Raw genomic sequence first — 26,312 nt, 5'->3', positions numbered from 1 at the left:
TGAAACAATAATTTAATTTGCCTCAAGTGTCTACCATAAATGTCTTCCAGGGCCATTTCTTTTTTTATCTTTTGTAAAATTGAGACAGTGATGCCTGCTTTTGATTCCCAACCTTGGAAGTTTTTTGGATGAAATCTGAAACTGGTTCCTGTATGCAGAAGACAGAGAGAGGCCAAAGAAAGAGACCACTGCAGATCCATAGGTAGCAGCTGGGTTTTTTTGTTTGTTTTTTTGCTTGTTTTTTTTTTTTTTTTGTTTGTTTGTTTTTGTTTACAGAGAGGGCAGAGAGGAAGACAGAGAAAGGGAGAGAAAGGAGGGACAGAGGGAGAGAAAGAATCCTAAGCAGACCTGTGCCCAGGACAGAGCCCAATGCAGGGCTGGATCTCACAACACTGAGATCATGACCTGACCCCTGACCCAAAATAAAGAGTCAACACTTAACTGACTGAGCCACCCAGATGCCCCTATAGGTGGTATATTTAGTAAGTAAGGAAGCTGACACATGAGGGTTATTTTGGGGGCTGCAAGATGAGTAGATGTCAGTACCCACCTGCCAGATCTTAAGTTTATATAGAGGACTTAATGGGGTTAATTCATGTACACGGGGCAGATGGACTTAATAACACATTATTCTCTCAAGGCTGCATCTTTGAAAATGGCTCCAGCTATGGGGATGGTGGGTAGAGCATCCATTCCAAGGACAGGGGCCAGGGTGAGGAACCTGTGATTGCCTGTGTGCAGCTCTAGTGTCAACTAAAGGTCATGTCCTCTCGATGTCCTCCTTCAATACCTACTTTGGGAACTTCATCGTTTTGTAATAGGATTGAATGCGATGTTAAATAGCTTAGTCAGCTTTTTTACCGTGGAATCTTTGGGCTTTCCAGACCTGGTTTTCAGCAGAGCCTACTAAGGACAGTGGAGGGAGGGCAAAGCTGCCAGACACTAGGTAGATAATGGTCAGGATGGAGGCCTCTGACTTCATGGAACTTATAGACAGACATGCATCAGAGAGTCATAAATGAAACGCGCACACACAATTTAAGGTGCCAGGAGAGTATATATTGGGAGTGATTAACCTCCCAACACAGAGAGGTCAGACAGGTGTTCTCCAGGCCATTGAGATAGAGATGAGCCCTTAGAGTTAACTAAGACCTCACTTAATCAAAAAGGTTGTGCTGGGGAGGGGATTGGGAGCCTAGGAACATGGCCAAAACTGATAGGTGAGAGGGACCTACAAGGCATGAGGCCAGGCAGGTGAGGCGGGGAGGAATTTGAGGGACATAGATGGGCACTTTTGTCCTGTAGCGTGAATCCTAATGGGCTGTTTTCTAGACTGCATGCTGAGGTGCTCTGGGATGCCGTGATGAATTCACAGGGGTGTCGTGTTTTAAAATCTTGAGGGAAACAGCAACCTCTGTTGGACACCATGTGAACTACTACTCTAACTTGCCTGCACCTAATTATTTGATAAATGGAGCAACTAGGTATTCTTTCTGGCCTAGGGGCTCTGGGGAAAAAATGCTGGGACATAAAGTCACTGTGAGCTGAGCAATTTGGGAACCTGTCCTAAGGGTGACCTGTAGCCATAGAGGGTGACTTTTGTTCTAAAGAGGATGCTGATAAGATTTGCATATGGAAAAGAGGACTCCAACTAAAGGTGGGGAGTGGCTTAAGGGGAGCTGATACAGAGCTGATGTGGAAGCACAGGGATAATGAGACAGAAATAAGAATGAGTCTGGCCTGGGAGGCCCCGAAAGCCAGGTCAAGGGTACCCTTGGCTCTTCCTCTATGGTCCAACACATAGGTTCTAATCCTTATTTGACCTGCACAGAGCATGTGTCCTAATGGTTTTTTTTTTTTTTTTTTTTTCAAATGGGAAACTTTATCTTGGGTGTTTTTTCCTAGATATAACCTGAAGTTGAGTCTAATTGGCCTATAATAGGCTTGCAGAAAGTTCTGAGTTGGTGCAAGTTCCTATACCCTATGCACAGTCTTCCTTTACCCATAGTAAGGAAAAGGACATGAGATATATGACATATTCCAGACCAGATCACATGAATTGAAATTCCAGCTCTGCTACTTACAAATTCTGTCACCCTTGGGATGTCATTATGCTCTCCTGCCTCATGCACTTCACAATTGCAAAGATTAGAAGACAGCCACATGAATTGCTGAGAGCAGAGTCTGGCACACTGTTAAGATTTTGCAAACATTAGCTATTGTCATTGTTAGAATCATGCTTACCTCCCCTGGATACTTAGGTCTCATAAAAATTCCAGAGGCATATAGGGGTGCCTGGGTGGCTCAGTTGGTTAAGCGTCTGACTCTTTATTTTGGCTCAGGTCATGATCTCAGGGTCATGGGACCAAGCCCCGCATTGGGCTCCATGGTGGATATGTATCCTGCTTGGGATTTTCTCTCTACCTTTCCTTCTACCCAACCCCTCGCTGTCTCTCTCTCTCAAAAAGAAAACAACAACAACAAAAACAAAACAAAACAAAACAAAACAAAACCAGAGGCATATAATACCACGTACAATCTCATCCACAAATGAGAAATAATAGTTGGAATGGGTATAACAAGATTGGAGTACCGTGTTATGGGTTTTGATACCAGTGATCTGGGATGCCTTTCTTCTAGGTCAGGTTGGAGCAGATTCTTCTTGAGTTTGTGGTGCTCACACACCATACTGTGGTAGAGGTGGCCATCAAGACTCCATGTTCACTGCAGTGTAGGCTACAGGTTTGGGCATTTTCATCTGGGCAGCCAGTTTGCTCAGCTTTGTAAGTATGAGACCATGAAAAATCACGTCTGTTGTTTTTTTTTGGGACAAACACATTACTGCGTTGCTTTTGATCTGTGAGATTACAAAGGATGCTGTACTGTGTCCATGTAGTTAAATTAGGTAATTGTGATGAGTGGGAAACACCAGGCCCCTCACATTCTGTATAAGGTTGAACAGGGATTAATTTGAATTTTACCCAAGCATCTTTACTTCCATCAATCCTTCCCCCAAACCTCTTTAAATAAAGGGAAAACAAAATAAATTTCCTGATACAAAAAGGATAGTAAAAATGCTTTAAGAATAAATCCTTACAATTGTTCCTAATATTTAGATACATAAAAGATGTCAGATAAGACAGAGTCTCAATATATTCTGGTCACAACTGGTGGGTTGAAGACTCGCTTTTCACTGTTCTTTGTTCATGACCTTGTGACCAAGATTAAATAGTGTGAGAGTCAGCAAATGCCAAGGGTGACATTTTGAGCGGGTTGGCCTGCCAGTGAAGTGCCGTAGCGCGTCTCTTCACACTGTGCAGCTCCTCTCAGCCTCGGCCAGCTGCTTGGCTGTTAGATGTTTTTCTTGTGAAAAAACCAAACAAACAAGCCTGACCCTTAGAATGGTAAATAGGAACAGGCAATCACTGAAAACACAGCTAAAAAGAGAAACCATTTGAACAAATTCCAAGAGAACAAATGGCCTTGGACATATTCTCCTCACATATGGAATGAAGAGAATTATGTTTTTAGAGTAATGGTTCTTAACCCTGGGGCACATGTTAGAATCATCTAGGACTCTTACAGAGCACCAGTCCTGGAGCCATAGTGCTATGAAGTCAAGGGATGGGAATGGAGGAGTGGGAGGGGGAACAGGGGCACCATGTTCTACTGTAACTAGGGTTGGGTGCCCCCTCCTGATACAGGAATGTTTATGGAAGTAAGTAGTAACAGACGATCGAGAATCCTGAGATCTCCAAAATAGAGGGGCAGTATTTAGCATCTTGGAGTCTAAATCCTTATTCAGCCGATCATTACCCGAGTTACTTTGGGAAATTGTCCAACATCTGTTAGCTTCAATTTCCTCCTCCAAAAAATGATAATGATTGGCATGAGAATGCCTATTCCAACAGGTTTTTGGAGATGCCCATGAGATGTGGCCAGGCAAGTCTCTGTCCCCACCCCACCCCCCTCATATTTACCACAAAGCAGGACTCTGGCATTTTCTGTACATTGTTGCACACCCCAAAGCAAATCTAAAGTCACACAGCATTAGCAAGGGGGGAAAGATTTTGCTGACAGCCTCCCAGAGGGTAAGAATGATGTGGGAAACAAAAGAAAAAGAAAAATTAAATTTCCTTACTACCTACAGCCCACTGACAAGTCCTTGAAATAGGCAGAGTGACCTTCCTCTAGAAACTCAGCTGCCTTCAAGTTAATACTTTGCTAAGGGCAAAAGGCAATCTTAGCCCAACCCCCGGGATCCTGTAAGTCTACTTTAACATATAAAAATTCCTTTGGAAACTTCCTTTATCTCCCCTCCTCCACCCCAGAAATGTGCTGGCAATCATCCTCCAAGGATACGACCCACTGATATACCTCTGAAGGGTCTCATGACTCAGGTTTTATTAGACAATAATATCTAACCTTCTCCCAACAATAACTAGCCTCCTCCAGATCCTGGAAACCTTGCCTCCAAATTCCCTAGAGACTTAGGCTATCCCTAACCTCCTCTTAACTTGAAAGGATATAATGGGCCACTCCTCATGACCCCAGGGCAGCTCTTTCTGCCCAGGGGTCCTGTCCCCATGCTTTAATAAAACCACCTTTTTGCACCAAAGATGTCTCAATAATTACTGATCCTAGGCTTCTAACTCTAACATCTTTCCTGCATCAAGAAGACATGGCTTTCGTCTTCTTCATGTAGCAAAACTTAACAGTAACTTCTCTCTGACCTCTCTGACCTTCTCCAAATCCCACAGCTGTCCCACCTCCTCAAATGTCCCTCCTCCAGGAGATCCCAGTCTGTTTGGAAGCCTCATGGCTATCTGCTCTGTACCCCCCCTCCCCACAGCCCAGGTAGCTGGCTATGTGGTTGTTGGCCTAGAGTAGAAGAAACGTGAGGTACAATCTGAGAAAGTGGAAGGCCTGGAAGTTTCCTCCTTCTATTTCTTAAAAGTTTGGGAGACTGAGGGACATGGAGAACACATTTTTCCTGTAGGGTGTGGTTTCTCAGCAGAGGCACTGTTGATATTTTGGAGTAGATAATTATTTGTTTTGTGGGGGATGTCCTGTGTGTTTGTATTGGTTTTCTATGGCCATATAATGAATTACTACAAACCTAGTGGCTTTAAACCACATCCATTTATTATCTCACAGTTTCTGTGAGTCAGAAGTGCATATGGCTGGGTGCTCTTCTCTGGGTCTCACAACGCTGCTTGGGACAATGCTCACCTGAGGCTCTGTGGCCTCACGGTTGTAGGGCAGTGGCCTCTACTTCTTCCTGGCTGTTGAACGGGGCTTGCTCTCAGCAACTTGAAGCCGGGGGCAGTTCCTGCCTGATGGGTCCCTCCATGGGCTGTTCTCAACACAGATGTTTGCTCCTTCCAGGCCAGTAAAAGCATGTCAGCTGCAGCTCCAGACCCACATGGATATTCTCCCCTTTGCTCAATTCAAAGTCAGTTGATTAGGGATGTTCATGCAAAAAATTCCTTGTGCTATATCAAGAAACAATCATAGGAACCATGTCCTATCATATTTGTGGGTTTCCTCCTAGTTAAGTGGAGGGACTGATGTAGGACATATGTAGCAGCAGATGGAAGTGGTGTCCACCACAGCATTCTAGAATGTTCAGCAGCATCTTTAGCCTCTGCTCCCTAGATGTGAGAGCAAACCCTTTCCCTTTCCAAGTTATGACAATGAGAATGTCTCTAGACATTGTCAAATGTCCCCTGAGAAACAAAAATACCACTATCATGGAGTCTAAAATGAAATTACCTCAAAGATTTCCTCTTCACCAACCCAGGACAGACTAGCAAAGCGAAAGCATATGGAGATGCAAATGGGTTGAGCTTTCCTGAAGCATTCGTGGCAGGCACAACACTCATAACCTCTTCTATGCACCCACCTCTACTGGAAGGGAACCAAGAGCCAGTCAGCCTGCTGGGTGGGGCAATGCCAGACTGCACCTGAGGCCAGACACTGCCTGGAGAGCACTAGAGACTCCAAAGTCTTAGGGAGTGAGATGGTTCAAAAGTCCCATAAGGTAGTGGTCAAAGCAAGAGGAATGAGACTTTAGATCACACCAGCCACCAAATCCAGCCATGCGTGCCAACAGGAGGACTAGGGACACTGGCCTAGAGACCACAGGAGCCAGAAGACTCCTTCACCCCATTGCCAAAAAGTCACATGAGCCACCCATCTTCAAGAGAGTGATGCTGAGACACAGCACTATAGTTAAAGAGGCTGAGAAATCCAAGAGATGTGATTTAAACCGGCTTTGATAGGGATTGGACCCTGAACAGACTAACCAAAAAGAGACAATTTCAACCAGAAAAGACTAAAATGTTGATTGGCTGTTCTGATTTGTGCCTTTGTGCACACAAACATCATTTAGAAGCATAGGGGGTAATAAGGAATAGGGGGCTTTTAGTGAAGAAATGCTGACATGCATTTTTTTCTGAAGTTTTATGTGTAGTGTGAGTAACTTGTGACCCTGTAACAGTGTGATAAGTATTGTTAGAAGAAAAGTTCTGTGTAATAAACAATAGAGAGATAATGCTCATTGAGTTTTTTTTTTTTTTTTTTTTTTTTAAGATTTTGTTTATTCATGAGAGACACAGAGAGAGAGAGACAGAGGGAGGAATATGCTCCTCACAGGGAGCTGGATGCAGAGCTCAATCCCCAGATCTGGGATCATCTAAGCTGAAGGCAGACTCAACCACTGAGCCATTCACGCATCCCTGCTCATTAAGATTTGATACCATTGCTTTGTATTAATCCGGCATCCTTCCAGTTGAAAATAACAGAAAACACACTAACAATAGCTGAAACAAGTGGCTTCCAAGTTTAGTTGCATCAGAATCACCTGGAGGACTTGGTAAAGCATGGAATTCTGGGCTCCACTGTCAGAGTCTCTCATTCAGTAAGCCTGGGGTGATGCCCAGAAATTTGTATGTCTAGCAAGTTCCCAGGTGTTGCTGATGCTGGTCTAGGTACTTAATTTTCAGAACCACTGGCTTAACTCATTGGACATTCATGGTTTAATTAGCAAGAAGCTGCAGACAAGTGATTCTCAGGGTTGGCTTATCAGCTCAGTGATGCATTGGGGACCCAGCTTCTTTCTATGTTTTGAGTCCACCAGGCTTCATGTGCTAACTTTTCATGTCACGCATATCCTGTGACCGTTACAACACAGCTGCTGCTGTGCCATCATGTGGTCATCACACTCTTACCTGGCCTTCAAAGGCAGGAAGAGGGGAAAGGAAATGGGAAAAACCCATAAATATTTTTCAGGCTAGTTCCCTGGATACATGTGTAATTGGAGATAGCTAATGAGGCCATTTTAGGACTGGCACATTATCACACCTTGGGCATGTTTTCCTTGTCAGAGAGGGTAAAAATTGGGTTATTAGTTGATCTATGGTCATGTTGCTTTTATGGAAGCCACATTTACCTCCCCTGCTATTGTTTTGGAATTATGAACTATTGATATCCTTGAAGGAACTGACCCTGTCAATAGCTTCCCATAAGTTAGAGTCTTTGGATCTTTTTAATATAGCCTTGAGAACATCCTTGAAATGCTATTTCTGTCCTTATCTTGAACAGACATTGATTGAATTGGGAAAATAAAACCTCTTTGAGAAAACCTCTTGATACATGTACTAAATTTTATCATATGCCATATCTTAATATCTCATGTTTTTAAATCAGAAAGTCTTTGGCTTGTTTTGGTTTTGCTTCTGATTTTTCTTATCAAAACACTGTAAACATTTTTCTCTTAATCTGATCAAAACTGGCTAAGTCTGAAATTATAAATAATTCTTGTTTTTATATGTTTGGGATGTCATAAAATTGTGCTGTAGGCAGAATGCTATGGACTGAGAAGATAAGTCTGCTTGAAAGGGAAGGAAATATATGGTCTCTGAACTCCATCATTTCCTTAAAGGAAAAACTGACCTGTGCCTTTAAGATTCTGATTAATTCATAGGCTTCTGTTCAAAAATTTCAAGGGGGAAATGTGTCTTTGGGTTGGGTGTTTTGCTTCCTAGTTTGGGTTACTGCCAACTGGAGAAAATGCTGTTCTAGCAGTTTATAAGCCAACTGGAAGCACAGGATCTGTGTACTCTCCTGGGAAAGTATTGTCTTGAAATTCCCAGGGGTTGGTGTACATTGAAGCTAAGAGATTGACAGGAACATCTGGCTGGAACTGGTGTGTGTTTCTCTGCTGGGGGAGCCCAGCTAAGCTGGAGCCAAGTAGTATGTGCTCTTAAGGTGCTTACATGGGACCCCTGAGTTGGCAGTGGCTTTGTCTGGGGGCCACTGAGGCAGGGACTGTGCTTGATTCCAGCCAGATTTCTTTCTGTGCTCTCAGGACACTTACTGGCAATGTTTCTTTAATGGGCCCATTGCATCTCCTAAATTGGGAGTGGGAAGGCTACTTCTGAAGATGGACTGGGAACTTGGCTTCTCATTTCCAGTTAAAGTCTCTGCTTCTCAACCTAATGCAAACTCACAGACAAGGTGTGTCTCCTCTTCTCTTGTTTTATTAGCTCCTGTGGTTAAAGACATTGGCTATTGATTGAAACGATAGGAAAGAGGACAAGACCCTCAAACTTACAGACTGGTGGAGAAACTTGGTATGGGAGATTTGTAGATTAGAAGCAGGAAGGGTGGTGGGGAGACTTCTCTGGTGGAAATCAGGAGGAATGAGTCAAGAGTAGCATTCTTTCTAAATTGTATTTGTGGAATTTGAATCACAGGGGTGTTCTTTTAAAACAAAACAAAACAAAACAAAAAGAAACCCACAAAGGATCTTTGACCCCTGTTTCAGATTAATTGGATCAAAATGTGGGGGGTAGAGAGGAATATCTTACAGGCTGAATTGTGTCCTCCCAGAATTCATATGTCAATGCCAGCCCTGATCCCCAGGACCTCAGGATCTGATTGTATTTGGAAATGGGGTCTGCAGAGAGGGAAATGAATTAAAATGAAACCATTAGTGTGGGCCCTAATCAAAGTGATCTGACTGGTGTCTTTATAAGAAATGGTAAGACCACCTGAGGACACTTCGAGAAGGTGGCCATTCAGAAGCCTAGGGGAGAAGCCTCAAGAGAAACCACGTCTGCTAACACCGTGATCTTGGACTTCTAGCCTCAGAACAGCAAGAAAATAAATTTCTATTGTTTAAGCCACCCAGTCTGTAGTACTTTTTATGACAGCCCTCACAGACTATTACAGGTGGAAATGCATTTTTAAGATATCAAGCAAGTGATTTTTATGTATGCTAAATTTAAAGAATGAACATTTTAGGGTTTAGAGAATGGAATTGAGTGGAGCCCCATTTGTTTTTTAAATTCACCTGGGCAGCTGATTAAAATGATCAAGAAGAGTAGAAGGTCGAGGAGGGGTGAGGACACTCAAGCTCACAAATCCCTATTGAGTAATGGCAAAACACAGGTCCAGGATTATGTGGGGTTTGTTTGGCCTTCAAACCAAGAGGAACCAGGAATTCAGCAGACACTAGAACTTGGCAAAACACAGCAGAAATAAACAATTGGCAGTGTCCTTAAAGGTGGATGGGCTGGTTCGTGTCACACCGCATCAGGGCTTGGACCAGGAAGAGGCAAGCAGGTGACTAGGGCACAAGATTTCAGAGACAAGGTTGGACAAATGCCGACCACCTATGTATACACCAAAAAGCTTGGGGCAGAGAATATAAAAAGACACTCACTTCCAGGGTCCTACAAGGACAGGGTAAGCCCTAGTGTGACCTTGCCTTTTTAAGTTGCAGGATTCCTCACCTGCTTGTCTCATCCTGGTCCAGGGCCTGGCACTCCTGGTCCATTTCCCTCTGAAGAAATTGCCCACTGAATGTTTATTTTTGCAGATAAAGAAGGCAGTGTGTGGATCTGGCTGAGTCATAGAGGGTGGCAGGGACGTTGTGTCCCTGGAAGCTGTGTCCCTCTCAGTGTTGTGCCAGGGCTGGGTGTCTGCTTAATCCCCAGTTCTTTTTGGAACTGAAGACCAAACAAAACTCAGCATGTTTGTTGACTGTGTTCAGGTTAAGTGACGGCTTAGGGAGAGGTAGGGACAGTTCCTCACCCATTCTTTGTGCTTTGTCCTGGCGGCATCTTTGCCATCCTACCTGCTAAGTTTAAGAGAGTGCAAACAAAAGCTGGCAATGGTTTTTGTGGAGTTTTCTGTTGCCTGGGGTGTGTTTCTCCCACAAGGTAAAGTGTCATCTAGGGATTATCCAGTCCAAGGACCAACCCCAAGGAGGTTTCCAAGTTCATCTCAATATCAGCTCTCACAGTAAAGGATTCTAGAACTTTAAGGGACCTTAGGGATCATTAAGCTGATCCCTTCATTTTGTGGATGAGATCATTGAGACAGAAGGGAATCAAGATACCAAGCAACATAGTGGAAAAAGAGGGCCTCACAGCTACATTTAGACAGACCAATATCGCCTGTCCTACACTAGGCAGAGTCAGACCAAGCAGACAACCAGGTGGCTTCTTAAGGGATCCAACTGATGTCTTTATATGTTAAGGCCAAAACAGAAGGACATACTCTGTGCCTTCCTGATAGGCCTCAGAATCACATGTCTTCTCATGGGAGGTGCTTCTGAAATACTGTTGAATGAGTTAATGTGCTACGTTCCCTCTCAGCTGTCACCAAATAGGTGATTTCTTCTGAGAGTAAGCAAATGAATTAATTCGTCAAGAATGAAAGAATTGTCCTTGAGTACTACCCTAGAGTATTGCACCTAGAGACTCACGATTGCCCTAGAGCCAGGGGCTCATACCCTGCTGCAGGCAAGGAGTCTCTGGGCCTGTGGAGACCATATGGACACTGTTGTGTGTTTTACAGGTTGGGGTTCTGTTGGTGAATCTTTTGCATCAACTTGACTGGGCTAAAGGGTGCCCAGACAGCTGGTAAAACATTATTTCTGGGTGTGTTTGCCAGGGAATCTCTGGAACAGATGAGCATTGGCATCTGCAGACTGATAAAGACGAGGCCTCACCAGTGTGGTGTGTCTCACTTAATCCATCAAGGGTGTGAATAGAACAAAAAGGCAGATGGTGGGATTCTCAGCTTCCATAACTGCATGAGTTAATTCCACATTAAAAACAAAATAAAACAAAACCTTTGTCCAGGGGTGCCTGGGTGGCTCAGTCAGTTAAGTGTTTACGTTCAGCTCAGGACATGATCACAGGGTTCCTGGATGGAGTCCTGTGTCTGGCTCCCGGCTCAGCAGGGAGTCTGCTTCTCCCTCTGCTTCTCCCCCTGGCTCGTGCTCTCTCTCTGTCAAATCAATCAATCAATCAATCAATCAATCAATCAGTCAATCTCTCTTCCTCTCTATCTCTGTCAAATCTATCTATCTATCTAACTTTCACAAAAAACCCCGAAAACCTTTGTCCATTCTATATATATATATATATATATATATATATATATATATATCCTAGTAGTTCTGTTTCTTTGGAGAACTCTAATTCAAGTTATTTCTTTATTTGCATTTTCTTCCTCTTCAACAGCACTGCGCGTGCCTTCAACAACAACACTTCAAAATCGTGCCACAATTAACAGAAGCAAAGTAAAGTTTTATTTGTCTTGTGGATGCTTCACTTGGGAAGGTGAGGCCCCTCCCTGCCCTCAGTGTGTGGACTTAAGTGAGTACCCTTGGACCTGAAATGAGGTGCAAGCAACCTCCTGGGCCTCAGCTAGGAAAGATGGCACCAGTGGTGCAGTGGAGTAGAAAAAGAAGAATATCTGATCAGGGTACAAGGGCTTCCTGGTACGCATTCAAGGTGACCTTGCCTCTGATTGAGAGACAGCCCGTTGGGAGGAGTAGGGAAAACTGCACCATTTTCTGAAAGCTGACTCTGTTTGAGACCAGCTTTGTCACCAGGGAAAACTGTATGTTACAGTGGTTTCAAAGTGTGGAACAGAGAATTAGATTGATCGGGTCTCAATCCAATTCTGCTACTAGTTGGAGAGGTAACTGGGCCAGCTTATCCAGCATCTGTGTACCTTTAATTTCTTATCTGTGCAGTGATGACAACCCTAGCACCTATACCTCACTTGAGTGTCCTGAAGCTTAAGTCAGTGACAACACAGAGCTTGGTACATGGAAAGCAAACAAACATTAGCTGTTCAATTGCAAGGGACAATGATGTACATGTACCGATCCTGAGGGGAACCATCATTAGCTCTATAAAAATATATAGTCTTGTCAAGGTTTACGTGTCGTTTTTCTTTTTTAAATTTTTATTATCTACATTTTTTATTTTCTTGAAAAGACTTTATTTATTTATTTGAGAGAAAGCACAAGCGTACAAGCAGGGGGAATGGCAGGCAGAGGGAGAGGGAGAAGCAGACTCCCCACTGAGCAGAAGACCGATGTGGGGCTTGAACCCAGGACTGCAGGATTATGACCTGAGCCGAAGGCAGATGCTTAACCAACTGAGCCACCCAGGCGCCCCATTTTTTTTTTAAGATTTTATTTTTAAGTAATCTCTATACCCAATATGGGGCTCAAACTTACAACCCTGAGATCAAGAGGCAAATGCTCCACCAGCTGAGCCAGTCAGGAGCCCCTACACCTCAAATTTTCAAGTTAAATTACTTTATTTTATGCTTTCAGTAAGATAGTTTGGTTTGATATATTAAAAAAATTCTCATTCTGAGTAGCAAAAAGCATTAGAAAGGGGCCCATTGTATTAACCAAATGCATTACTTTGTCCTCATAACTTGGATTCTCCAAAAAGAGGAAAGTCTGGTGGCAAATTTAAGTGCTTGTTTCTAAGATTGTTGAAGTGTTATTTCTCAATCAAGTTCTGGCAGCATTACTGAAACCACCGAACTCTCCAGGGCAATTCTCTTCATCTTGCTTTTGGCCAGCGTGATGCCCAGTGGGCAGCTGACACGCTAGCACTGCCTCCTTAATCCTCCACAGAACTCTGTTCCCGTCTTCTCTATCACCCGCAAGCACCAACTGGGATGCAGTTAATTAAGTTTGCCCTTTGGAAAACTCCAGAGGTCAGGAAATTTAACCTGCTCTCTCCCCTCTTTGTTCAGGTAAGGGACCCAAGCTGCCAGGTTTTAGAACACTGAAGCATTTTGCGCCATACCACCTGCTCCTTAAATGTCAAAACCAGCAGCGGTGTTTACAGTTCTATACAACAGATATTCTCTAGCAACCCCAAAAGCAAATTTCAGGGCGTTATGTATCCACTGCCAGGTGAGAAGGTTAAAAGACTAAGAACCACGAAAGTAAATATTTGGCTCTCTATGTACACATAACACAAAAATCCTCTTTTCTTCACAGTAGCAGTTTTAAACTAAATTGTTTTATTAATGCTGATAAAATTAAATGATATATTTCTTTGGTGTTTAATTTTAAGACATATAAGAAGAAAGCTGGGGTTCTGTATTTTGCTATTGTATAACACTCTTGTTCATTTTTGTCCTTTGCTTTAGGCCTGGGCAGAGTCAAGATAGTGCTGAAATTTGGGGAAATGAATGTCTTTCCAATGCTGCCTCTGGTTTACTGATAACACTGATGCAATGAATAAATTCTCATGCTATTTTGTGTATCCTTCTTTGACCCCAGGAGAACCTTCCAATTTTATGTAGTAAGTCTGTACATCACAGGTGCTGTTGAAAGAGAGAGAACACCTGGGGACAGAGACCGGCCAGGTATCCAGTCTGCCAGCCTTCTGCATGGGTTTTGGGAGCCTGCAGAGAGTTGCTTGGGATGCAGCAGTGGTTCTGATGCTCGGAGTTCAAGGTGAGGTCAGATACTTACTTCACTTTCTTTCTTCCATGGGGACGGTGTCTCTGTTCTGGGCTGCTTGGGCTTGGGGAAGGGAGATAGAGGAGTATGAATCTATCAGTGAGTCCTTTCTTATCCCTGTGCTTCTTCCCTCACCTGGAAACCTCGGCTTTTGTAAAAGTATTTTTCTTCACGGCTAGTTGTTTGTGGTAATTCTGGGATTGGGGAGAGGGGAGAGAGAAAACACTGGAAATTTCTATGCTACCATTTTGCTCACATCACCCTTGTACATAGATTTTTGAGAGAATGTTGGAAGCAGCAAGAACTGATGTAGTCACAGAGTTTCAGGGCAGTGGTGGGGCTTGAATCAAACCTTGAAGAGTAATTAAGACTAATAGGAATATAGGAAGGAAGAAAACCTTTTGGAATTGAGATCAGCCTGAAGAACAGCCTGAGAGTGGGAAATAAGATGAAGTATTTTGAGGAAGATTATTGATTAGAGAAGAAATTGCATCATGAGAAATAATGGCTGATGACAGATTATAAATAGCCTTGAACAATCAGGCACAGTTGTTTGGAGTTTGTACAGAAGAGAAAAGGTGACGCTTTGGGTTCTTAATATTTGGAGTGATGTGAGAAATATTGTATTTTAGGAAGAATACTGTGAAAGCATTACTCAGAACATATTTCTAATGACGTGGTGGGGAGGATCTGGGATAGAGGGTAGAGAGACGGGTAACAAGAAGATAAGCATAACATCTGTCTCCCTGAAGCAGCAGTCTTCCTAACCACCTAATTTATATCAATTGAAGGTACTTTTACATCTTCTAGGCAAGAAAACTTGGAATCATCTTTGCTTCTCTAATCTTTATTTTCTGAGTCAGTGGAGTCACCAAATAGTTTAAAGTGGCACTTTGGCACATACATCTCTCTTTCCATTCCCAGTGTCTTGGATCATTAGTTTAGTTAGGATGAGAAGTTCATTTGAAAGTTCATTGAGGGCAGCCCCGGTGGCTCAGCGGTTTTAGCACCGCCTTCACCCCAGGGCCTAATCCTGGAGACCCGGATGGAGTCCCACATGGGGCTCCATGCAGGGAGCCTGCTTCTCCCTCTGCCTGTGTCTCTGCCTCTCTTTCTCTCTGGGTCTCTCATGGATGAATAAATAAAATCTTAAAAAAAAAAAAAAAGAAAATTCATTGAAAGTTTAGTTAGGATGAGAAAGTTCATGAAAGAGTTTCATTCAAAAGTTCATTTGAAAAATCACATCGAGACTGGATATCTAAATGGAGAGGTCCTCTAAGGAGTTAGAAATATTAGGTGTAATCATAAATCATATTTTCAGACTAGAGATGAAGACGTGGGAATCATCCACACACCCTGCTAAAGGAGTAGATACATTTATTGGAGAGTGTGTATGCAGGGGATATTTGTCCTGACAGACACCTATACAAAAGCATGTGTAGAGAGGGCAAGGTCCAGGCAGATAAGAGAGGAAAGAATATAGAATGGTTAGAGGACTAGAAGGACCATACAGAGCAAAAAGAAAGGAAAAAATAAATTGAAAATGCATTTGATGAAAATGAAAAGGAAATCTCGAGTAAAGAATTAAGAGTTGAATGTTTCAGAGAATTTAGGAAAGTGATGATGGAAAGAATACTGGGTTTTATTTATTTTTTAAATTTTTAAAAAGATTTTATTTATTTACTCATGACAGAGAGAGAGAGAGAGGCAGAGACACAGGCAGAGGGAGAAGCAGGCTCCATGCCAGGAGCCCGACATGGGACTTTGATCTCGGGTCTCCAGGATCAGACCCTGGGCTGAAGGTGGCGTTAAACTGCTGAGCCACCAGGGCTGCCTGAATATTGGGTTTTAAAACAAATACATTTTTGTTCTCCAGCAATGAACAAGGCAATTTGAATTAAACCTCATGCTAAGAACAACTAGAAAACCTGAACAAATATTTTTTTAATGATTTATCTATTTATTTTTTGGCATAAATATATTTATTTATTTATTTTTACATATATATATTTAATTGGAGTTCAATTTGCCAACTATAGCATAACACCCAGTGCTCATTCCATCAAGTGCCCCCCTCAGTCAGTGCCCGTATTTATCTATTTAAAGTCATCACAGAAACAACAGGGTTGACTCATGCTGAAAGGTGAGCCTTACATTCGGGCTGTTTTTCCCTTAGACAGATCTGCTAAATCTGGAAGAGATAATTGAGAAGTGAGGATACTGGGCAGAAATTTTGAAACCATTTGTGGTGAGGGATAAGAAAATTAAAGTTCAGAACCTTCTGGTAGGACATGGTAAAATTCCTTTTTTGGGGTTGAGAACCCAAATGATTAAATCCTGGGAGTTAAGGGGAATTGGAGGTAGATCAGTCTGGGAAGCGACTAAAGTCATGCTTTGGATGATCTCAATTCATGAGATTGAATCAAAGGCAATTCCATATGGAAATTAAGTACATGGGAAACCTACAGCTGCAAAATGCAAAGTGAAGTATGAAGAGTTAAAATTAGAAACAGGAGAAGAGAGTGTAAACAATACTGCAAAAGAGTTGGAGCCCCTGGAGCAGTGAAGACAGATAATGAGCCAGAAACACTGTGCAATCTGATCAAATCTGAGAATTTTCTAAGGTTAGCAAAAAGTATTGTCACATATTCAATCATCTTTACAGACTCCAAGCAGGAGAACAACCAACAAACCAACCAACTTAGGCTCCTTAAAATATAGCATCTGAAACCAAAAACAAAGAGGAAATCACAAAGGCATCCAGAGGATGGAAAAAGCCAAACTACTCTCAAGGAAGCAGCTATTAGAATGACAAGCTGACTTCAGAATAGAAACAGTCAAAGCTTGAAGGTAATGAAATGTTATCTCTAAACTGTTCATGGTAAATAAGTGCTGCTAAGAATTCTCTTGCCAGTGAAAATACCTTCCAAAAATAGATAAATAACATTTTCAGATAAGTAAATACTGGGAGAATTTATCACCTGTAATCTACACCAAAGACAGAGAGAACATTATTCAGGTTCCAAATTTGAGATACCGGAAGAAATAAAGTACAGTGAAAATGAGAAACAGATGAATAGGTTTAAATGAATAATGACTATGTTAAAAATAATAGTAGAGCCTTATGAGAAAATATGACAATATCACAGAAGAAGAAAGGGAATGAATACAATTAAAATCTTCCAAGTTCTTTGCACCGGTCTGGAAGAGGGAAAAAATACCAAAGAATATCAGACTTTGATAACTCAAGGGTGAGTATTGTCATCTTTAGGGACATCACCAAAAGAATTTTAAGGGCAGATATTACTACTAAAATAATAGTAAGAAAGGAATGGAATAATAAAATGCTTAATCCAAAAGGAGAAAAGAGAAAAAAAAATAATGAGGAATAGGTGAGGCAAATAGAAGGGACTAAGTCTGAAAGCAGATGGAAACCCAGATATGTCACTAAATATATTAACCATAAATGAACTAATCCTCCCATTTGAACACAAAATTTGTCAAATGAGATAAACAGTTAACTATACAGCTTATAAGAAAAACATCAAAAATACAAAATTAAAGATAAAAAGAAAGATGAGAGAAGATACACCATGCAAACTCCAACCAAAACAGAGCTTGTGTGTGTGTGTGTACACACACATACACCTGACAATATACATTGTAGGCAGAAACATAAACAAAAGAAAGATAGAGGGTTCAAAATAATATAATACTTCAATGAGAAGATATAAAAATTCTATTTCTGCGTACATCGAATAACTGAGACATGTAAGGCAAAAATTAACAGAAGTGGAAAAATTCCCAATCATAACAGAGAATTTTATTTTTATTTAAAATTTTTAAAGATCTTATGTATTTTAGAGAGAGAGAGAGTGGGGAGGAGGGGGAGGAGGAGAGGGAGCGGGACAAGCAGACTCCACACTGAGCATGGAACCCAGTATGGAGCTCAGTCCCATGACCTGGAGATCAAGACTTGAGCCAAAATCAAGACTTGGATGCTTAACCATCTGAGCCCACCCAGGCATGCTGTAACAGAGATTTTTAAAATGCTTTGTTCAAAAAATGTTTGAGGAAGCAGACAAAAAGAAAAAAAGTAAATGGAATATTTGAAAAATGTAAATAACTACTATACTTCCTAATTAGAGATATAAAAACTGTAACCAACAACTATGAAGAATATACATTTTTTAAGCACACAAGGAAAATTTACATAAATTGACCATATGCAGGGCCATAAACCATTTTCAACAAATTTCAAAGCACTAAAATCATATGGAAAATGTCACTCAATACAGAGCAATTCAACTATAAAAATAAGTAACACAAAGTTAACTAGAACATCTCTAATTTGGAAATGAATACAGTCCAAATGACCTATGGCTCAAAGAAGACGTCATAAGGGAAAATAGTACATCTTTTGAAATAAATAATAATAAAAAATACTACTTATCAAAATTTGTGAAATGCCATTAAAGCTGTGTTTTAAGGATAGTTGAGAGCCTTAAAAACACATATTTAGGAAAAAAAAAGTTTGAAAGTCAATGACATAACTATTTCCAAAACATGTATCTGACAAAAGGCTTGTATCTAGAATGTACAGTGACTTCTTACAACCTGGAAACAACCTGAAAGTACATCTACAGTATTATGGGAAAATTGTGAAGTAGTCAGTTATATAGTACAAATGCCTGCAAAACTATGAAAATGGAGGAACTTGTTCCTTACATACAGTGGGATGGGTGCATCCAATGGCATAGGTGAATCTCGCCATCAGAATGTTGAGTGATATGAGCCAGACACAATTCCATGACAAGGCCGACACATGATTCTGTCCATAAAAAACTGAAAAGCAGGAAAAACTAACCGCAGAGGATAAGGATAGATATCTTTGGGGAGGAGGAAGGCATTAGTGATTGAGAGGAAGCATGAGGGATTGCTTATGGGAAGTTGACAGTGTTCTATTTCCTGGAAGGTGGTGCACGGCTGTTTTCTTTGTGATAAATTATTGATGTTTTTGTTTTATTCAATTTTCTGTTTGTGTTATACCTTACAATAAAATAAGGAAATACTATAGGGCAGTCATTGGTGATCTTCAAGAGAATGATTTCAGCAATGCTACAGAGACAGCTTCATGAAGGGGAAAGCTGGGCAGAATGTAGAAACAATGGTGAGCCGACCCCTTTCACCGGTGTTTGGCAGTGGAAGCAAAGGACAGAAAATAAGATTTGCTCTATTCATTATTGTGGAATGTTTTAGTTTTTAGTAAACTCTTTTTTTGTCCAATAGTGGGAAGACATAATTCTGTGTTTTTACTTCCTGATACTTTTCTGTGAAATCTTAATGCTGTTGGTTCCTTATCTTTTATTTGAATGCCTACTTAAATCGCACTAATATTAGATTTTGGAAGAAACAGACTTTCTGTTATAAAGAGCTATTTGCTGTCATGTAGAATGAGCGTAATTTTGCTCATTCTGTATGACAGTGAGGACAGAAAATTGAGGGAAGGCAGGGGATATCTCAGCTGCACAAAAGAAAGATAGTTGCTCAAATTTTTCCATTTTTCCTTTGAGGATTGCTAAAAGGACCTAGTATTCCTAGTGTTGCATAGGATTCTCTCTGGGCGAGGAGACTTTGCTGTATCCGATGGCCCCTGAAAGCATCTCAGCTCAACCAGCTGTCTAAAACAATCCGTGTGCTGATAACAAGGGAAATTGAATAGAAGGGTGCCTACTGTTGTTAGGGCTTTTATCACATTTTATTGTATGAACTGCTTCCATATTTAAGTCTCGGAAAAAAAAAAAAAAGGTAAAATGAGAGTTAAAATTGGTTACACAGCAGTTTCTTAGAGAAAGACTTCTATCCTGGCTTGGAGATGAAAACAAAGTGGGTCAAGAAGAAGGAGAAAAGAAACTTCACAGATCCCCAGCTAGAAAAGAATTGAGCCAGAAATGGGTAGAATTCTGAGGGCTCAATAGAGGAATTGTTTTATTCAAATTCCTTTTGGTTGAAAGGAACCATCATTACCATGACTTTACTGTTTTGATCAGAGTCAGAAAATATTAGGAGAAATGCAAAATCTAATCAATTGTCATTTAATTGTCTCTATGTGGTGAGGCCCTACCAGCCAAAATTTCATCTGACCAAACATCTAGATCAGGTGACTAAATTAAGAATTTTGCCAGTGACCAAGAAAATTTATTACGGGTTTTATTACAAGAACATTAATATTAAGAATTTGATTTATTCCATCATTTTGTACCATGGAAGCACTGATACCATTCCAAGCAATTTGGGCTTCCTATCTCAGCAGATTGAAGTAGGAAATTCATTCTAAATTATAACTCAAAAACTTATTTCACCTGAAATATATGAGTCATCAACTTTTCAGAGATTAAGTTTGATCTTAAACAACTCCATGCAATAACTAAGGACCTATAGCTAAGTATTCTGTGTTAAACATCAAGCATTTAGATGGAGGGAACAGAATTTGTTTCAAAAACATTCAGTGCAACTTGAGCTATGAGAATCCTTAATGCACTGATCTTCAATCAGTGACACATTCCTAACCATTATTGTGAGGAAAATATATCTTTGATTTCTAATTTACTATGGCACATCATTATTTAGAATCCTGGTGACCTTGCACTGCACTTCTAAGCGTTGATTTTATGTTGTCATTTCAGAGGACCTTACTTTGTTGTTTCCATGTAACTTATATATGTCTACCTCCAGGTACAATCCTGATCCAACTCTCGTTCTTGTCCAGGACTTGCTATTTTGTTAGAGAATAATCTTGCATTGCATCAGATTAGGGCAAAGATAGATTTACCACAGTCTCATGGGTTACTGGGCTATGAGCTAATTGTGTTTAACTATTGGTAATTAAATCTCATCTATTTATAATCATGATTATTCAGTGACTCAGTTTCAACTGTTTTGGGGTGAGTTGACCAGATGTTCTCTTTTTTTTTTTTTTTTTTTTTTTTATTTTTTTTTATTTTTATTTTTTTTTTTTTATTGGTGTTCAATTTACTAACATACAGAATAACACCCAGTGCCCGTCACCCATTCACTCCCACCCCCCGCCCTCCTCCCCTTCTACCACCCATAGTTCGTTTCCCAGAGTTAGCAGTCTTTACGTTCTGTCTCCCTTTCTGATATTTCCCACACATTTCTTCCCCCTTCCCTTATTTTCCCTTTCACTATTATTTATATTCCCCAAATGAATGAGAACATATAATGTTTGTCCTTCTCCGACTGACTTACTTCACTCAGCATAATACCCTCCAGTTCCATCCACGTTGAAGCAAATGGTGGGTATTTGTCATTTCTAATAGCTGAGTAATATTCCATTGTATACATAAACCACATCTTCTTTATCCATTCATCTTTCGTTGGACACCGAGGCTCCTTCCACAGTTTGGCTATCGTGGCCATTGCTGCTAGAAACATCGGGGTGCAGGTGTCCCGGCGTTTCATTGCATTTGTATCTTTGGGGTAAATCCCCAACAGTGCAATTGCTGGGTCGTAGGGCAGGTATATTTTTAACTGTTTGAGGAACCTCCACACAGTTTTCCAGAGTGGCTGCACCAGTTCACATTCCCACCAACAGTGTAAGAGGGTTCCCTTTTCTCCGCATCCTCTCCAACATTTGTTGTTTCCTGCCTTGTTAATTTTCCCCATTCTCACTGGTGTGAGGTGGTATCTCATTGTAGTTTTGATTTGTATTTCCCTGATGGCAAGTGATGCAGAGCATTTTCTCATATGCATGTTGGCCATGTCTATGTCTTCCTCTGTGAGATTTCTGTTCATGTCTTTTGCCCATTTCATGATCGGATTGTTTGTTTCTTTGGTGTTAAGTTTAATAAGTTCTTTATAGATCTTGGAAACTAGCCCTTTATCTGATATGTCATTTGCAAATATCTTCTCCCATTCTGTAGGTTGTCTTTGAGTTTTGTTGACTGTATCCTTTGCTGTGCAAAAGCTTCTTATCTTGATGAAGTCCCAATAGTTCATTTTTGCTTTTGTTTCTTTTGCCTTCGTGGATGTATCTTGCAAGAAGTTACTATGGCCGAGTTCAAAAAGGGTGTTGCCTGTGTTCTTCTCTAGGATTTTGATGGAATCTTGTCTCACATTTAGATCTTTCATCCATTTTGAGTTTATCTTTGTGTATGGTGAAAGAGAGTGGTCTAGTTTCATTCTTCTGCATGTGGATGTCCAATTTTCCCAGCACCATTTATTGAAGAGACTGTCTTTCTTCCAATGGATAGTCTTTCCTCCTTTATCGAATATTAGTTGCCCATAAAGTTCAGGGTCCACTTCTGGATTCTCTATTCTGTTCCACTGATCTATGTGTCTGTTTTTGTGCCAGTACCACACTGTCTTGATGACCACAGCTTTGTAGTACAACCTGAAATCTGGCATTGTGATGCCCCCAGATATGGTTTTCTTTTTTAAAATTCCCCTGGCTATTCGGGGTCTTTTCTGATTCCACACAAATCTTAAAATAATTTGTTCTAACTCTCTGAAGAAAGTCCATGGTATTTTGATAGGGATTGCATTAAACGTGTATATTGCCCTGGGTAACATTGACATTTTCACACTATTAATTCTGCCAATCCATGAGCATGGAATATTTTTCCATCTCTTTGTGTCTTCCTCAATTTCTTTCAGAAGTGTTCTATAGTTTTGAGGGTATAGATCCTTTACATCTTTGGTGAGGTTTATTCCTAGGTATCTTATGCTTTTGGGTGCAATTGTAAATGGGATTGACTCCTTAATTTCTCTTTCTTCAGTCTCATTGTTAGTGTATAGAAATGCCACTGACTTCTGGGCATTGATTTTGTATCCTGCCACGCTACCGAATTGCTGTATGAGTTCTAGCAATCTTGGGGTGGAGACTTTTGGGTTTTCTATGTAGAGTATCATGTCATCGGCGAAGAGGGAGAGTTTGACTTCTTCTTTGCCAATTTGAATGCCTTTAATGTCTTTTTGTTGTCTGATTGCTGAGGCTAGGACTTCCAGTACTATGTTGAACAGCAGTGGTGAGAGTGGACATCCCTGTCTTGTTCCTGATCTTAGGGGAAAGGCTCCCAGTGCTTCCCCATTGAGAATGATATTTGCTGTGGGCTTTTCATAGATGGCTTTTAAGATGTCGAGGAATGTTCCCTCTATCCCTACACTCTGAAGAGTTTTGATCAGGAATGGATGCTGTATTTTGTCAAATGCTTTCTCTGCATCTAATGAGAGGATCATATGGTTCTTGGTTTTTCTCTTGCTGATATGATGAATCACATTGATTGTTTTACGGGTGTTGAACCAGCCTTGTGTCCCAGGGATAAATCCTACTTGGTCATGGTGAATAATTTTCTTAATGTACTGTTGGATCCTATTGGCCAGTATCTTGTTGAGAATTTTTGCATCCATGTTCATCAGGGATATTGGTCTGTAATTCTCCTTTTTGGCGGGGTCTTTGTCTGGTTTTGGAATTAAGGTGATGCTGGCTTCATAGAACGAATTTGGAAGTACTCCATCTCTTTCTATCTTTCCAAACAGCTTTAGGAGAATAGGTATGATTTCTTCTTTAAACGTTTGATAAAATTCTCCTGGGAAGCCATCTGGCCCTGGACTCTTGTGTCTTGGGAGGTTTTTGATGACTGCTTCAATTTCCTCCCTGGTTATTGGCCTGTTCAGGTTTTCTATTTCTTCCTGTTCCAGTTTTGGTAGTTTGTGGCTTTCCAGGAATGCGTCCATTTCTTCTAGACTGCCTAATTTATTGGCGTATAGCTCTTCATAATATGTTTTTAAAATCGTTTGTATTTCCTTGGTGTTGGTAGTGATCTCTCCTTTCTCATTCATGATTTTATTAATTTGAGTCTTCTCTCTCTTCTTTTTAATAAGGCTGGCTAATGGTTTATCTATCTTATTAATTCTTTCAAAGAACCAACTCCTGGTTCTGTTGATCTGTTCCACAGTTCTTCTGGTCTCGATTTCGTTGAGTTCTGCTCGAATCTTTATTAACTCCCTTCTTCTCTTGGGTGTAGGATCTATTTGCTGTTTTTTCTCTAGCTCCTTTATGTGTAAGGTTAGCTTTTGTATTTGAGTTCTTTCCAGTTTTTGAATGGATGCTTGTATTGCGATGTATTTCCCCCTTAGGACTGCTTTTGCTGCATCCCAAAGATTTTGAACGGTTGTATCTTCATTCTCATTAGTTTCCATGAATCTTTTTAATTCTTCCTTAATTTCTTGGTTGACCCTTTTATCTTTTAGCAGGATGGTCCTTAACCTCCATGTGTTTGAGGTCCTTCCAAACTTCTTGTTGTGATTTAGTTCTAATTTCAAGGCATTATGGTCCGAGAATATGCAGGGGACAATCCCAATCTTTTGGTATCGGTTCAGACCCGATTTGTGACCCAATATGTGGTCTATTCTGGAGAAAGTTCCATGTGCGCTTGAGAAGAATGTGTATTCGGTTGAGTTTGGATGTAAAGTTCTGTAGATATCTGTGAAATCCATCTGGTCCAGTGTATCATTTAAAGCTTTCGTTTCTTTGGAGATGTTTTGCTTAGAAGACCTATCGAGTATAGAAAGAGCTAGATTGAAGTCACCAAGTATAAGTGTATTATTATCTAAGTATTTCTTCACTTTGGTTAATAATTGATTTATATATTTGGCAGCTCCCACATTCGGAGCGTATATATTGAGGATTGTTAAGTCCTCTTGTTGAATAGATCCTTTAAGTATGATATAGTGTCCCTCTTCATCTCTCACTACAGTCTTTGGGGTAAATTTTAGTTTATCTGATATAAGGATGGCTACCCCTGCTTTCTTTTGAGGACCATTCGAATGGTAAATGGTTCTCCAACCTTTTATTTTCAGGCTGTAGGTGTCCTTCTGTCTAAAATGAGTCTCTTGTAGACAGCAAATAGATGGGTCCTGCTTTTTTATCCAGTCTGAAACCCTGCGCCTTTTGATGGGGTCATTAAGCCCGTTCACATTCAGAGTTACTATTGAGAGGTATGAGTTTAGTGTCATCATGATATCTATTCAGTCTTTGTATTTGTGGACTGTTCCACTGAACTTCTTCTTAAAGGGGAATTTTAAGAGGCCCCCTTAAAATTTCTTGCAGAGCTGGTTTGGAGGTCACATATTCTTTTAGTTGCTGCCTGTCTTGGAAGCTCTTTATCTCTCCTTCCATTTTGAATGAGAGCCTTGCTGGATAAAGTATTCTTGGTTGCATGTTCTTCTCATTTAGGACTCTGAATATATCCTGCCAGCCCTTTCTGGCCTGCCAGGTCTCTGTGGAGAGGTCTGCTGTTACCCTAATACTCCTCCCCATAAAAGTCAGGGATTTCTTGTCTCTTGCTGCTTTAAGGATCTTCTCTTTATCTTTGGAATTTGCAAGCTTCACAATTAAATGTCGAGGTGTTGAACGGTTTTTATTGATTTTAGGGGGGGATCTCTCTATTTCCTGGATCTGAATGCCTGTTTCCCTTCCCAGATTAGGAAAGTTTTCAGCTAGAATTTGTTCAAATACATATTCTGGCCCTCTGTCCCTTTCGGCGCCCTCGGGAACCCCAATTAAACGTAGGTTTTTCTTCCTCAGGCTGTCGTTTATTTCCCTTAATCTATCTTCATGGTCTTTTAATTGTTTGTCTCTTTTTTCCTCAGTTTCCCTCTTTGCTATCAACTTGTCTTCTAGGTCACTCACTCGTTCTTCCACCTCGTTAACCCTCGTCGTTAGGACTTCTAGTTTGGATTGCATCTCATTCAATTGATTTTTAATTTCTGCCTGATTAGCTCTAAATTCTGCAGTCATGAAGTCTCTTGAGTCCTTTATACTTTTTTCTAGAGCCACCAGTAGCTGTATAATAGTGCTTCTGAATTGGCTTTCTGACATTGAATTGTAATCCAGATTTTGTAACTCTGTGGGAGAGAGGACTGTTTCTGATTCTTTCTTTTGAGGTGAGGTTTTCCTTCTAGTCATTTTGCTCAGTGCAGAGTGGCCAAAAGCAAGTTGTATTGGGAAAAAGAGAAAAAGAGAGGAGAGAAAGAAGGAAAGAAAAGAGAAAGAGAAAAAAAGGGAAGAAAAAGAAAAAAAAAAACAAAAAAAAAAAAGGGAAGAAAAAGAGAAAGAAAAAGAAAGGAGGAAAAAAAGGGGGTGGGGGAAGGATACAAATCAAAAAGCAAAATAAAACAAAAACAAAAACAAAAACAAACAAAAAAAGAACCACCGGGGAGTATCTTCTGATTCTGTGTACTTTAAGTCCCTTGGCTTCTCCTGGAAGTTGTCAGTCTAGCTGGTGTTCTGGGGGAGGGGCCTGTTGTGCTGATTTTCAGGTGTTAGCAGTTGGGGGAGCTGCTGTGCCCCTGCCTGGTGCAGGGCTCGGTGGGGGTTGTTTACCCCGTGAGGCCGCAGGAGGAACAGCCCCAGTGGCGGGGCAGCTCTGGAAACCTGCAGTCAGCTCCGGCAGGAACTCCGTCTGCAGGGCCTGGAGGCTCCGGGGCG

The 26,312-nt window shown here is 40.9% G+C and overlaps 1 protein-coding gene across 7 annotated transcripts in view; it reads left to right on the top strand.

Moving 5' to 3' along the window:
• Positions 1-26,312, top strand: part of KRTAP11-1 (keratin associated protein 11-1) — a 104,759-nt gene that overhangs the window by 12,555 nt on the left and 65,892 nt on the right. For 2 of the 7 annotated variants that reach the window (XM_072806712.1, XM_072806710.1), the window contains exons 1-2: positions 12,747-13,083; positions 13,660-13,795. The gene's annotated coding sequence lies outside the window, so the exon portion shown is untranslated. Of the gene's footprint in view, positions 1-11,540; positions 11,640-12,729; positions 13,084-13,659; positions 13,796-16,466; positions 16,652-26,312 lie in introns of those variants that run through there. The other 5 variants (XM_072806711.1, XM_072806713.1, XR_012021295.1 and 2 more) reach the window with 5 other exon arrangements.

The sequence above is a fragment of the Canis lupus genome, chromosome 30 (assembly GCF_048164855.1).
Source record: "Canis lupus baileyi chromosome 30, mCanLup2.hap1, whole genome shotgun sequence".
In the NCBI taxonomy this organism is placed as follows: domain Eukaryota; kingdom Metazoa; phylum Chordata; class Mammalia; order Carnivora; family Canidae; genus Canis; species Canis lupus.
This window is presented reverse-complemented; position numbering and strand designations above follow the sequence as displayed.